Source organism: Oncorhynchus gorbuscha, unplaced genomic scaffold (genome assembly GCF_021184085.1).
Source record: "Oncorhynchus gorbuscha isolate QuinsamMale2020 ecotype Even-year unplaced genomic scaffold, OgorEven_v1.0 Un_scaffold_12268, whole genome shotgun sequence".
Lineage (NCBI taxonomy): Eukaryota > Metazoa > Chordata > Actinopteri > Salmoniformes > Salmonidae > Oncorhynchus > Oncorhynchus gorbuscha.
In genome coordinates this window covers 1-8811 of record NW_025754659.1, presented here as the reverse complement: position 1 = coordinate 8811, position 8811 = coordinate 1, and the positions used below count along the sequence as shown (strand labels likewise).

At 42.1% G+C, this 8811-nt stretch overlaps 7 non-coding genes across 7 annotated transcripts; all 7 read right to left on the bottom strand.

Moving 5' to 3' along the window:
• Positions 1-956: 956 nt before the first annotated feature.
• trnas-aga lies at positions 957-1038 on the bottom strand. Its single transcript has one exon. It is a non-coding gene; the product is annotated as a tRNA-Ser (tRNA).
• Positions 1039-1304: 266 nt separating this feature from the next.
• On the bottom strand, positions 1305-1387 carry trnal-cag. Its single transcript has one exon. It is a non-coding gene; the product is annotated as a tRNA-Leu (tRNA).
• Positions 1388-2713: 1326 nt separating this feature from the next.
• On the bottom strand, positions 2714-2795 carry trnas-aga. The gene has a single exon. It is a non-coding gene; the product is annotated as a tRNA-Ser (tRNA).
• Positions 2796-3290: 495 nt separating this feature from the next.
• Positions 3291-3373, bottom strand: trnal-cag. The gene has a single exon. It is a non-coding gene; the product is annotated as a tRNA-Leu (tRNA).
• Positions 3374-5931: 2558 nt separating this feature from the next.
• trnal-cag lies at positions 5932-6014 on the bottom strand. Its single transcript has one exon. It is a non-coding gene; the product is annotated as a tRNA-Leu (tRNA).
• A 1321-nt stretch (positions 6015-7335) lies between these two features.
• trnas-aga lies at positions 7336-7417 on the bottom strand. Its single transcript has one exon. It is a non-coding gene; the product is annotated as a tRNA-Ser (tRNA).
• Positions 7418-7675: 258 nt separating this feature from the next.
• trnal-cag lies at positions 7676-7758 on the bottom strand. Its single transcript has one exon. It is a non-coding gene; the product is annotated as a tRNA-Leu (tRNA).
• Positions 7759-8811: the final 1053 nt, after the last annotated feature.

The following is an 8811-nucleotide window of genomic DNA, read 5'->3' as shown; positions in this document are numbered from 1 at the left end:
AATCGTCATTGAATGAACGCTAAACTGGCCTCAGAATATGGCCATTGATATAAATGATCAAATTCCTCAGATAAGACCGAAAAAGTGTCTGTAAACATCAGCAATCATCAGGGTAAGAGTGACAACAGGTCCACAAAAATCTTAACAAATGGCTTAGTGGTATTTTCAACGCAATCGTGTTATTATTTATTTTTAGGGTTTAACAAGGCAGCTCACCTGTGACCTGTGGCTTGACATTAGATGCGGCGACTTCGATTACCCTGCAGGCTGATATTTTGTTCTTCCCGCCAATACAATCCACTGACAACGACCGACGAGTTGTGCGTTCCGAGATGCTTTTTGTTATTCGCCTGTTTGTGGGCCGCCTGTGAAATTGCGCGATTCTTGCAATTCTCTTTCAGCCTCTCATCAACTAGCTGATTTTGCAGAATATTAAAAATACGATAGTTATTCACTACTCATATTAACCAGGTGTCATTTACATTACCTTAAGTCATTTATTTTTCAACTGGATTTTACAAAGGTGCATGACATGCATTTAAGAGTGTCTTCAGAATATGGCCATTTTGACATGAATTTAAAAATGCCTCAGATAGGACCAAAAAGTGTCTGGAGCTATCCGTCAGGGTAAGAGTGACAACAGGTTTCCACATGTCAAATGGGGGAAATCTTAGGAAATGGCTTAATGGTTATTCATGAGAATCGTGTTGTTGTATTGTTGAGTGTATCATGGGATCTCACCTGAAATCTTTGGCTTGACTACAAACCTGTAACCTATGCTACTGTGGCCTATAGAGCTAGAAGGATGGATAACCAGGTGTGTAAAGGTGTGAGGTGGGATCCTATCCCAAATGGACAACTAATCCCTATGTACTTGTGGAGATCTGAGAGAATATGATTGGTATAAGAAACACGACTAAACTTCAACCTCCGGAGGGGTCAAGAAAATTCAATTTCGTTGTCGGCAGGATTCGAACCTGCGCAGGAAGATCCTAATGGATTTCTAGTCCATCGCCTTAACCACTCGGCCACGACAACAGGCTTGTCAGCAGTGAATGGGCCACCAGGCATAGCCTACAGAAAGTGATAATTTTACAACTGAAAGACAATGCAGTAACTCATTAACTCATTAAAATGAAGTGTTGCCCTCATTCATTTGTTATTAAGTACAGCTGTTTTCTTATTTTCCTTGATCTTTGCTCAGCTCCAGAAGGTTTGCATTTGAGAGTGTTTATTATAAATGGTTATTTCATCATCTCATTATTACTGCTAAGCAGCATGACTCCTGTGAGGCACTAAACATCTGTCAGAAGTGGGATTTGAACCCACGCCTCCATGGGAGACTGCGACCTGAACGCAGCGCCTTAGACCGCTCGGCCATCCTGACTACAGCACAGTACCTGGGTATCGGGTTAAATAGTATGGGGTGAAAGTAGAAATAGGCACAGCCTTCTAAAATCACCACAGAGACCAGTAAATTTATGCACGATACCGACTTGCACTTTCAATAGTCATTTGTTTTTATCAATGAAAAACTCCAGTCATTGATTTAACCTCAATATGGCCTTCAATGGAAAAGAGTAGTAAATCGTCATTGAATGAACGCTAAACTGGCCTCAGAATATGGCCATTCTGATATAAATGATCAAATTCCTCAGATAAGACCGAAAAAGTGTCTGTAAACATCAGCAATCATCAGGGTAAGAGTGACAACAGGTCCACATGGGGGAAATCTTAACAAATGGCTTAATGGGTATTTTCAACGCAATCGTGTTATTATTTATTTTTAGGGTTTAACAAGGCAGCTCACCTGTGACCTGTGGCTTGACATTAGATGCGGCGACTTCGATTACCCTGCAGATGATACTTTTGTTCTTCTCTTCCGCCAATACAATCCACTGACAACGACCGACGAGTTGTGCGTTCCGAGATGCTTTTTGTTATTCGCCTGTTTGTGGGCCGCCTGTGAAATTGCGCGATTCTTGCAATTCTCTTTCAGCCTCTCATCAACTAGCTGTTTTTGCAGAATATTAAAAATACGATAGTTATTCACTACTCATATTAACTAGGTGTCATTTACATTACCTTAAGTCATTTATTTTTCAACTGGATTTTACAAAGGTGCATGACATGCAGGCGCTAAAAAGTTGTCAGGAGTGGGTTTCAAACCATGCTTATAGGGGAGTCTGCGACCTGAATGACTTAATGGTTATTTTCAATGCAATCGTGTTTTTACTTTTTCTTTTAGGGTTTAACAAGGTTTAGATGTGGCCAGTTCGATTACCCTGCAGACTTTAAGAGTGTCTTCAGAATATGGCCATTTTGACATGAATTTAAAAATGCCTCAGATAGGACCAAAAAAGTGTCTGGAGCTATCCGTCAGGGTAAGAGTGACAACAGGTTTCCACATGTCAAATGGGGGAAATCTTAGGAAATGGCTTAATGGTTATTCATGAGAATCGTGTTGTTGTATTGTTGAGTGTATCATGGGATCTCACCTGAAATCTTTGGCTTGACTACAAACCTGTAACCTATGCTACTGTGGCCTATAGAGCTAGAAGGATGGATAACCAGGTGTGTAAAGGTGTGAGGTGGGATCCTATCCCAAATGGACAACTAATCCCTATGTACTTGTGGAGATCTGAGAGAATATGATTGGTATAAGAAACACGACTAAACTTCAACCTCCGGAGGGGTCAAGAAAATTCAATTTCGTTGTCGGCAGGATTCGAACCTGCGCAGGAAGATCCTAATGGATTTCTAGTCCATCGCCTTAACCACTCGGCCACGACAACAGGCTTGTCAGCAGTGAATGGGCCACCAGGCATAGCCTACAGAAAGTGATAATTTTACAACTGAAAGACACTCATTAAAATGAAGTGTTGCCCTCATTCATTTGTTATTAAGTACAGCTGTTTTCTTATTTTCCTTGAGAATATGATTGGTATAAGAAACACGACTAAACTTCAACCTCCGGAGGGGTCAAGAAAATTCAATAGGAAATGGATTTCTAGTCCATCGCCTTAACCACTCGCCACGACAACAGGCTTGTCAGCAGTGAATGGGCCACCAGGCATTTGATAATTTTACAACTGAAAGACAATGCAGTAACTCATTAAAATGAAGTGTTGCCCTCATTCATTTGTTATTAAGTACAGCTGTTTTCTTATTTTCCTTGATCTTTGCTCAGCTCCAGAAGGTTTGCATTTGAGAGTGTTTATTATAAATGGTTATTTTATCACCTCATGATTACTGCTAAGCAGCATGACTCCTGTGAGGCACTAAACATCTGTCAGAAGTGGGATTTGAACCCACGCCTCCATGGGAGACTGCGACCTGAACGCAGCGCCTTAGACCGCTCGGCCATCCTGACTACAGCACGGTACCTGGGTATCGGGTTAAATAGTATGGGGTGAAAGTAGAAATAGGCACAGCCTTCTAAAATCACCACAGAGACCAGTAAATTTATGCACGATACCGACTTGCACTTTCAATAGTCATTTGTTTTTATCAATGAAAAACTCCAGTCATTGATTTAACCTCAATATGGCCTTCAATGGAAAAGAGTAGTAAATCGTCATTGAATGAACGCTAAACTGGCCTCAGAATATGGCCATTCTGATATAAATGATCAAATTCCTCAGATAAGACCGAAAAAGTGTCTGTAAACATCAGCAATCATCAGGGTAAGAGTGACAACAGGTCCACATGGGGGAAATCTTAACAAATGGCTTAGTGGGTATTTTCAACGCAATCGTGTTATTATTTATTTTTAGGGTTTAACAAGGCAGCTCACCTGTGACCTGTGGCTTGACATTAGATGCGGCGACTTCGATTACCCTGCAGGCTATATTTTTGTTCTGCCCGCCAATACAATCCACTGACAACGACCGACGAGTTGTGCGTTCCGAGATGCTTTTTGTTATTCGCCTGTTTGTGGGCTGCCTGTGAAATTGCGCGATTCTTGCAATTCTCTTTCAGCCTCTCATCAACTAGCTGATTTTGCAGAATATTAAAAATACGATAGTTATTCACTACTCATATTAACTAGGTGTCATTTACATTACCTTAAGTCATTTATTTTTCAACTGGATTTTACAAAGCTGCATGACATGCAGGCGTTAAAAAGTTGTCAGGAGTGGGTTTCAAACCATGCTTATAGGGGAGTCTGCGACCTGAATGACTTAATGGTTATTTTCAATGCAATCGTGTTTTTACTTTTTCTTTTAGGGTTTAACAAGGTTTAGATGTAGACTCCAACTCAGACGTCATTTCCGGTCACAACTTGCAGGCTTGTTTTCAAATTGCTGTGCGTTTTGTTGCCAACCTATTTTGCTACCTGACAACTTTACGGGTTTCACTTTTTAATTACCGTTCATATATTTATTTTTTCCTCGACTTTTTCACTCCGGACGCTTTATCTGGACACGATTCGTCAGGACCTCCAACAGCCGAAGCTAAGTAGTAACATTAACATGATGCCTTCTAATTGCAGCCGCTGTGCTCGCCTTACGGCGAGGATAGCTGTACTGCAAGCCCAGCTTCAGACGCAATCGTTAGGCAAGGGTAATTTCAGTGTAGGAAAGGATGAAACAGCGTCTGTGCCACCAGTAAGTACAGATAGTAGTATAAATCCCCTGGCACAGTCCCCGCAGCCGGACAACTTTCTCACGGTTTCTGGAAGGAAATGCTGTAGGAACGCTCAACCGGTGTCGCTCATTCAGCAGACAGAAACTTTCAACCGGTTCTCCCCATTAAGCAGCGGGTCGGTGTCAGAGGCCGAGTCTTCTCTGGTCTCTACTCCTCCCGTTACGGGGTCTGAGACGCCGAAGCTTCCCACCATTAGCTCTGACAAATTGAAAACTCTAGTCATTGGCGACTCCATTACCCGCAGTATTAGACTTAAAGCGAATCATCCAGCGATCATACACTGTTTACCCGGGGCAGGGCTACCGACGTTAAGGCTAATCTGAAGATGGTGCTGGCTAAAGCTAAAACTGGCGAGTGTAGAGAGTATAGAGATATTGTTATCCACGTCGGCACCAACGATGTTAGGATGAAACAGTCAGAGATCACCAAGCGCAACATAGCTTCTGCGTGCATATCAGCTAGAAAGATGTGTCGGCATCGAGTAATTGTCTCTGGCCCCCTCCCAGTTAGGGGAGTGATGAGCTCTACAGCAGAGTCTCACAACTCAATCGCTGGTTGAAAACTGTTTTCTGCCCCTCCCAAAAGATAGAATTTGTAGATAATTGGCCCTCTTTCTGGGACTCGCCCACAAACAGGACCAAGCCTGACCTGCTGAGGAGTGACGGACTCCATCCTAGCTGGAGGGGTGCTCTCATCTTATCTGCCAACATAGACAGGGCTCTAACTCCTCTAGCTCCACAATGAAATAGGGTGCAGGCCAGGCAGCAGGCTATTAGCCAGCCTGCCAGCATAGTGGAGTCTGCCACTAGCATAGTTAGTGTAGTCAGCTTAGCTATCACCATTGAGACCGTGTCTGTGCCTCGACCTGGGTTGGGCAAAACTAAACATGGCGGTGTTCGCCTTAGCAATCTCACTAGGATAAAGACCACCTCCATTCCTGTCATTACTGAAAGAGATCATGATACCTCACATCTCAAAATAGGGCTACTTAATGTTAGATCCCTTACTTCAAAGGCAATTATAGTCAATGAACTAATCACTGATCATAATCTTGATGTGATTGGCCTGACTGAAACATGGCTTAAGCCTGATGAATTTACTGTGTTAAATGAGGCCTCACCTCCTGGCTACACTAGTGACCATATCCCCCGTGCATCCCGCAAAGGCGGAGGTGTTGCTAACATTTACGATAGCAAATTTCAATTTACAAAAAAAAAAATGACGTTTTATCACCTCATGATTACTGCTAAGCAGCATTACTCCTGTGAGGCACTAAACATCTGTCAGAAGTGGGATTTGAACCCACGCCTCCATGGGAGACTGCGACCTGAACGCAGCGCCTTAGACCGCTCGGCCATCCTGACTACAGCACGGTACCTGGGTATCGGGTTAAATAGTATGGGGTGAAAGTAGAAATAGGCACAGCCTTCTAAAATCACCACAGAGACCAGTAAATTTATGCACGATACCGACTTGCACTTTCAATAGTCATTTGTTTTTATCAATGAAAAACTCCAGTCATTGATTTAACCTCAATATGGCCTTCAATGGAAAAGAGTAGTAAATCGTCATTGAATGAACGCTAAACTGGCCTCAGAATATGGCCATTCTGATATAAATGATCAAATTCCTCAGATAAGACCGAAAAAGTGTCTGTAAACATCAGCAATCATCAGGGTAAGAGTGACAACAGGTCCACATGGAGGAAATCTTAACAAATGGCTTAGTGGGTATTTTCAACGCAATCGTGTTATTATTTATTTTTAGGGTTTAACAAGGCAGCTCACCTGTGACCTGTGGCTTGACATTAGATGCGGCGACTTCGATTACCCTGCAGGCTATATTTTTGTTCTTCCCGCCAATACAATCCACTGACAACGACCGACGAGTTGTGCGTTCGAGATGCTTTTTGTTATTCGCCTGTTTGTGGGCCGCCTGTGAAATTGCGCGATTCTTGCAATTCTCTTTCAGCCTCTCATCAACTAGCTGATTTTGCAGAATATTAAAAATACGATAGTTATTCACTACTCATATTAACTAGGTGTCATTTACATTACCTTAAGTCATTTATTTTTCAACTGGATTTTACAAAGGTGCATGACATGCAGGCGTTAAAAAGTTGTCAGGAGTGGGTTTCAAACCATGCTTATAGGGGAGTCTGCGACCTGAATGACTTAATGGTTATTTTCAATGCAATCGTGTTTTTACTTTTTCTTTTAGGGTTTAACAAGGTTTAGATGTGGCCAGTTCGATTACCCTGCAGACTTTAAGAGTGTCTTCAGAATATGGCCATTTTGACATGAATTTAAAAATGCCTCAGATAGGACCAAAAAAGTGTCTGGAGCTATCCGTCAGGGTAAGAGTGACAACAGGTTTCCACATGTCAAATGGGGGAAATCTTAGGAAATGGCTTAATGGTTATTCATGAGAATCGTGTTGTTGTATTGTTGAGTGTATCATGGGATCTCACCTGAAATCTTTGGCTTGACTACAAACCTGTAACCTATGCTACTGTGGCCTATAGAGCTAGAAGGATGGATAACCAGGTGTGTAAAGGTGTGAGGTGGGATCCTATCCCAAATGGACAACTAATCCCTATGTACTTGTGGAGATCTGAGAGAATATGATTGGTATAAGAAACACGACTAAACTTCAACCTCCGGAGGGGTCAAGAGAATTCAATTTCGTTGTCGGCAGGATTCGAACCTGCGCAGGAAGATCCTAATGGATTTCTAGTCCATCGCCTTAACCACTCGGCCACGACAACAGGCTTGTCAGCAGTGAATGGGCCACCAGGCATAGCCTACAGAAAGTGATAATTTTACAACTGAAAGACAATGCAGTAACTCATTAACATGAAGTGTTGCCCTCATTCATTTGTTATTAAGTACAGCTGTTTTCTTATTTTCCTTGATCTTTGCTCAGCTCCAGAAGGTTTGCATTTGAGAGTGTTTATTATAAATGGTTATTTTATCACCTCATGATTACTGCTAAGCAGCATGACTCCTGTGAGGCACTAAACATCTGTCAGAAGTGGGATTTGAACCCACGCCTCCATGGGAGACTGCGACCTGAACGCAGCGCCTTAGACCGCTCGGCCATCCTGACTACAGCACGGTACCTGGGTATCGGGTTAAATAGTATGGGGTGAAAGTAGAAATAGGCACAGCCTTCTAAAATCACCACAGAGACCAGTAAATTTATGCACGATACCGACTTGCACTTTCAATAGTCATTTGTTTTTATCAATGAAAAACTCCAGTCATTGATTTAACCTCAATATGGCCTTCAATGGAAAAGAGTAGTAAATCGTCATTGAATGAACGCTAAACTGGCCTCAGAATATGGCCATTCTGATATAAATGATCAAATTCCTCAGATAAGACCGAAAAAGTGTCTGTAAACATCAGCAATCATCAGGTAAGAGTGACAACAGGTCCACATGGAGGAAATCTTAACAAATGGCTTAGTGGGTATTTTCAACGCAATCGTGTTATTATTTATTTTTAGGGTTTAACAAGGCAGCTCACCTGTGACCTGTGGCTTGACATTAGATGCGGCGACTTCGATTACCCTGCAGGCTATATTTTTGTTCTTCCCGCCAATACAATCCACTGACAACGACCGACGAGTTGTGCGTTCCGAGATGCTTTTTGTTATTCGCCTGTTTGTGGGCCGCCTGTGAAATTGCGCGATTCTTGCAATTCTCTTTCAGCCTCTCATCAACTAGCTGATTTTGCAGAATATTAAAAATACGATAGTTATTCACTACTCATATTAACTAGGTGTCATTTACATTACCTTAAGTCATTTATTTTTCAACTGGATTTTACAAAGGTGCATGACATGCAGGCGTTAAAAAGTTGTCAGGAGTGGGTTTCAAACCATGCTTATAGGGGAGTCTGCGACCTGAATGACTTAATGGTTATTTTCAATGCAATCGTGTTTTTACTTTTTCTTTTAGGGTTTAACAAGGTTTAGATGTGGCCAGTTCGATTACCCTGCAGACTTTAAGAGTGTCTTCAGAATATGGCCATTTTGACATGAATTTAAAAATGCCTCAGATAGGACCAAAAAAGTGTCTGGAGCTATCCGTCAGGGTAAGAGTGACAACAGGTTTCCACATGTCAAATGGGGGAAATCTTAGGAAATGGCTTAATG